The sequence below is a fragment of the Drosophila grimshawi genome, unplaced genomic scaffold, assembly GCF_018153295.1.
Source record: "Drosophila grimshawi isolate 15287-2541.00 unplaced genomic scaffold, ASM1815329v1 contig_311, whole genome shotgun sequence".
NCBI lineage: Eukaryota > Metazoa > Arthropoda > Insecta > Diptera > Drosophilidae > Drosophila > Drosophila grimshawi.
The window spans coordinates 325,432-331,431 of NW_025063098.1; the positions used below are offsets into that span (position 1 = coordinate 325,432).

The 6,000-nt window shown below is 37.1% G+C and overlaps 1 long non-coding RNA gene across 4 annotated transcripts in view; it reads left to right on the forward strand.

Annotated features, from left to right (window-relative positions):
* Positions 1-3,415, forward strand: part of LOC116805476 — a 135,939-nt gene extending 132,524 nt beyond the window's left edge. For 3 of the 4 annotated variants that reach the window (XR_004365208.2, XR_004365207.2, XR_004365206.2), the window contains 2 exons: positions 2,340-2,389; positions 2,459-3,415. This is a non-coding gene — a long non-coding RNA (uncharacterized LOC116805476). The remainder of the gene's footprint in view (positions 1-2,339; positions 2,390-2,458) is intronic. The other variant, XR_006246669.1, reaches the window with a different exon arrangement.
* Positions 3,416-6,000: the final 2,585 nt, after the last annotated feature.

The following is a 6,000-nucleotide window of genomic DNA, read 5'->3' on the forward strand; positions in this document are numbered from 1 at the left end:
GGCATGCTGGTAAGCGTCTTGTTGCGGCTCATCGCAGCTAGATGGCGCTGCTGTCACCTTCATGTAATTGACAATTTCTCGAGTCAAATTCTGAAAGAATCGTGTTTTGCCCGGAAAAATACAAAGTTTATAATATTTATTTAGAACTGTTTTCCGGTGGACTTATACGGCTCTGGCATATCTTGCGCTGCGCCGCACAAAAACATGTTTGCTATACATATTAGAGACCGGAGAGGGACCGGAGTCCGTGAATTGGAGTGTGCGTGTCCCCTGACACCACTTGGCCATATTTTACCGCTTTTAAGCAGCGCGTAAATACTCACGCTTACTGCAAGAGTCCATTAAACGCTCGTAAAAATTTTACGATTCCCAATATGAGATTCTCTTAATATGATTTTTTATGATATTGAAATCTCCTCTCGCAGTCAGCCCATCAGCATCAGCATCAGCATCGGCATCGACATCGTCTTGAGCAACCAGCAAACATCTGAGGCCCAGCAGTTTTCGCTGATTTGCCTTGCACTTTGCCCAAAACTCATTTTCCCCAACCAGGGGGAAAACTGAAAAGCCGCTCCAGGTATATCATGTCCTCCTCCGCCACGAGCCACGAGACACGAGCCACAAAACCATCCGTTATATGCACTTGCCAAATGGGCGTGTGCTTATTTTAATATCTCTGCCGAGGACTATAAAATACGCTCGTCGCCGCACTGCTGCTAAATATGTTAACGTCTTTTCACTCATCGTGTAGACAGAAAGACAGACGACCTCTTCAATGAAAGTTCGGATTCACTTTAGAAAATTTAGAGCTAGTGACCATATAAGTCTATATATAATTGGGAAAGTTAAATGAGTTATTATCTAAGCCAATTCAATATTACCTTGTTTCCACTTGGAATGCTGGCAGTAATCATGTTTTAATCGGTAGGATTGTACCACTTTATCATTTAGGAATCGGGTGAAATATATACCTGTAAAGGGCTGCAGCAGAAAAAAAATTTTAAAACAGAAACCGCATTTTGAGCGACTGAATTTCAGAATCGGAATCAGAGTTCAAAATTTTTGCAACTGATATTATTTGTCCCGAATTGACCGTGTCGGAAAACAATTGTGGCTAGATCGACTCAGCTGTTTATGATCAAGAACATATATATCTAATAAGAGTGGAGATTTACCAGTTTCAAATAAGCACGCAGAAGATAACATTCCCTTGCAGACCTCAGTCCACCTTGCGGTCACCTCATTTTCAATTTCAATAAAAATTCAAAACATCGACCGATCTATTTGACAGATTTGTCCGATGTTGATAATTTGGTTGATCAATTGGCTGGCATCACACTAATATCAGATAATTCGGCAATTAGTTACGCGCGACTGAAACGTTCTCACTTTTTTTTACCCAATCATACCGTCAATTCAAAAAGTTTGGTTTTTTTATACTTAACAAATCGGAATCAAAATTAGGTTTGATGCCCTGGCTAAGACAGGGCTGGCAGGCCCAGTGGTGGTTCTGGTCAATCGATAAATAAAAATCTTTGCTACAACTTTTGAAATGGAGTCATAAAGTTTGGCATTGAGATTACTGCTAACTTCCTCTAAAGTTCTGGCTCTGTCTCATTCAAAACCCCGCCCACGCTGCCTCCTCCGCCATAACCAGCATCTCTTACATTTTTGAGCTTACCTTTAAAATTGTGGAAACGCTCACACACGTTACCCTGTAGCCAAGTATTTACCTATCATAAATCGTACTCAGCTCTTGGGCTTAAAATTGCCTGAAAAAAGTAGAATTCGCTGTACTCATAAAAAATGGGTAAGAAAATATGACCTTCACCTACATACCTTCGTTTTTTACTTTTTGTACGTACATAAACAAAAACACACGCATCTTCTCGAAAACAAACACACTCATTGCAAGCTGGACTCTTTAAACAATTGATGTGCTTCTATTTGAAATATATTTTTAGTGTCTTCGTTAAATTCATTTGGTCTTTTTGGTGTACAACATTTAAAACGCTGAACGATAAATAACAGCAAACTAAAATCTGTGGCATAAATATACAGAGAGATGGAACAATTTTAAAATACAACATAATTGTTAATAATCTCCAACAATGCGCAATACTTATTTACAATTATGGTATTTATCAATTCAAAAAATGCTTTGATAATTGTAAAAAAAAATATATATATTAATAGCATTTTTCTCATTTTGGAAAACTGGCAGTCTTTTAACAATTAAAAGTACATAATATGTGCAATTGATTTTCTTTAACCGCATGCTGATCGCAGTGGGAAATCAGTAATAAAAAACAAATTTTTTACACTTTTTCTATTTGCAGATACACGTGAACATCTGAGCCTGAAATACATTATTATATATTTGTACATGGTAAGTGAGAATGCTGAGTACTCGGCATGGTATTGAGTTTTACGACTGTTTTGTTCCGCTTTTAATTAGATTTGTGATTTATATTTTTCATTTGCGTAATTTACAAAACGGTACATCATTGGTGCAATTAAAATGCAATAAATGTGGACGAGCGAAGCCCAAACCAGACGTTAAGACACTTGCCACTGCCACTCGTACACATTTTATTGAGTCGTTCTGAGGAATGCACTGAGTAGGTGCACGGCCGAGGCCAAGGCAGACGCAGAGGCAGAGGCAGGGTCTGAGTGACACACAAGCCCACATTCCTGGGCGGGGGCTGGTTCACGTCCATCCCGGAGCTGTGAGCGGGATGCAAGATGCGGAACGAGAGCGGGGAGCGGTGAGCGGTGAGCGTGGAGAGCGGTGCCATAAAACACAGCTTTGTGTGACAACGTCGAAGGATTAAAAAATGATTGCGTGACAAGGCATTTTATAATCATCATCTGAATCACTTAAAAACACATTCATCGTCGCTGCCGACTTGTACATAGCCCGTGAGTCGATGTCAGCCAGCCGGAGACAGAGCCGGGGTGCGATCCGGATTGGGGTTAGGCGAACCGCAAGGGCCAAACAAGCCATAAACTGGCGCAATAAAAGTGTATCAAATTAAGGAATGAATTTGATGTGCAACAGAAGCAGAAGCGACCTTCTTTTTTTTACAACTGTGTCGCGAGTGATTCAAAGATTTTGGCTCAGCTGCCACTGAGTCGAAGATAACATCCGTTTCACTCAGTTCGGTTCGGTTTCACTCCGATATTATCGATTTTAAGTGCTTGCAATCTGTGTGTGTATGAGTTTAAGCAATTGTCCGTAGTTACTTCCTCGAAAAGCAGTCTGAGTTGAATTATTTTCTGTTCCTTTTTAAGAGTGAGCTACACACAAATGTGGTGTCTATATTCGCAATAAGAAATACGTTGATTATTTTCACATTGCTTTAAAAGTACCATACACACGATTACTATATAAGTTCAAATAAGGCGTACAAAATTTGTGTCTATGAAATATAAATAAAATAAAAATTAAATGAATGACAACAAGTAATAACACTCGGGTTAATAATGCTCAACATGCTACTGATTACACCTAGCTTCGATATGTGATACATATTACTATGAATGCAACTATTACTCATAGTTAGCTTCATGTATTACCTAACTGAACTACTTATAATCAGTACCGGAATCTGCCCAAAGCACATCAAAGCAGATTGTGTCGCTCTAGTCAGAAGAAGATGTAATATTCTTAGAAAACATGTCTCAAGCCCGGAAGGCATAGAAAAAGTGTTGATGGAAGAGCTATTGGCTCAGAAGGAAGAAAAATAGAGCTGACTAAGTCGCAGTGCATGAAGTCATCCATTAAATATAATAACTATAATATGTTTGTAAGTATATACAAAAACACACACAAAATTATACGCAAGCTGAAAGTGGCATTTCCAATTTTGGTTTGCTCCGGATGAGGTATCTAACAAGTTAAATATTTCACACCTGTGTACTATTTGAAAAATGCAATTTGGTTTCTATACACTCCTGCTGAATTTAAAAAAAAACGCCCAAGGGTAAATTACCTCTTTACTTGGGAATTATATTTCTGAAACAAAATATTGCGTATAATTATTAAACAATAGTATTTTGAATTTCACAAATACAATCATTTTAGATAGTTTATAAAATCATATAATGAAATTAATAAAAAAAAAAAAACAAGATATAGTTTTTGTTATTTTTCCTTCTCTTTTTTTAGATTTTTAAAAATTCAGGGCGATTTTTAGTCTGAGTTTTAGCTCTTGTAACTCGCACAACGCTCTAAAAATTAGTTATGTAAAATCTATATTTGTTGAAGGAGTATAGTGAAATAAAATTAAATAATTTAATGCGGGCAAAAGAAGAAGTTAAATGGACCTTTTTCCAATCGGCAGATATTGCTAATCAAAAATATAATTCTGAAATGTAACTTAATGCAATTTTTACATAATTATAAAATAAATCCAAGGCAGCAAGATTAAAATGATTGTGGCGTTGGCTCGACATATTTACTCTTCGTGGATTCTGAAACATTTCCTTCTGTGTGTTGTATATAATGTATATATATCATTGGTATTTATATATAAATTTGCGGAACTCTTTACCCATTAATAAGGGGACGATTACGAGTCGTTTTTCATTGCATGTTTTCCCTTTTTTTTATTTTTTACTTTTTATTATTTTCTTTAGATCCAACTTGTCGAGTGCATTTTAGCTGAAGCCGTTTTGCTTGCGTTTTACGATATTTGCGCTTCCGCTTTTCTTCAGCGGTTACGAGATACGATACACGACATTGCAGCCACACTCGTGAAACCACACACACACACACACACACACACACACGCACACACACACACACACAAACACACACAGATACATACACACATTCACAATTTACGATACCAGCAACACCTCCCGTTTGACGACGCATGACGCAGTCCTCGAGTAGTGTTTTATTGTGATTTTGCTCATTTTTATTATTATGTGCTGCTCCTCTCACCCAGTTTCAATTTTATTAGTTTATTACGGTTATTATCTTTTAATGATGCTCGCGAGCGCCGCCGCTGCCGCCGCCGCCGCTGACAACGTTCCAAATTGTTGTTGCTGTTGTATTTTCATACATATCACAGTCGAGTAGTTGACGTTGTTGTTGCTGTTGTTGTTGCTGTAGTTGTTGCTGTTGTTGTTGCTGTAGTTGTTGCTGTTGTTGTTGCTGTTGTTGTTGTTCGCATGCCCAGTTGTTCCGCAATAAAGTGTGAAGTTGTTTTATTATTTGTTTTGATTATCAAAATGGCCGGCTTACATTTTCCGGTCGTTAGGCGCCACGCCCTGCCCCGCCCCGCCCCGTTGGCTTTCTAGTGGTAAGCAGGTGTCATCCGCCAGGAGCCATCTGAATGCACTCAAAGAGGCAATCGCTTGGCTCGACTGGTGGCTCGTCTGTGGCGTCTGACCAATAAACACAGCAGCCAACTGTCGCGATATATATTTAATTTGCAATAATAATAAAGTCATTTTTAATACTTGCTGCCAGTGGCAAGGAATAATATGCATTTGTATATACTTCAGCATATAACATTCAAAAATAGTTCCTGATTGCTTGTTTTTCTCTTTAATATATAATATATAAAATGGCTGTTAATTGCTTATGTTTGTATAATTTATAGCTTTAGCCAGTAAACGTCTTCGATCCACGTTAATTTCAACAATTTCAAAAACAAAAATAAATATTTAAAATAATAGCTTAAAATAGGACTTATTTGTAAAAGGAATTATATTTTGATAACATTCGAAGGCTGTAAATTACATAGGATGTAAGTACAATAATTTAATTAATATCATATGTTTAGAAATTAAATTATTACTGAAAATCATTTCATATTTTGAATCAATAAATAAACACTTTAAAAAATTAAAATTTATTTGTACATTTTTTTACTTTTTGCTGTTCGCCAGACTATATGAGTAGGGATAAAAAATCTTTAGAAACTAGAGCCTGAAACAAAACGCGGTTCATAAGGCAACAGAGTCAGTATAAAACTGCATCAATAA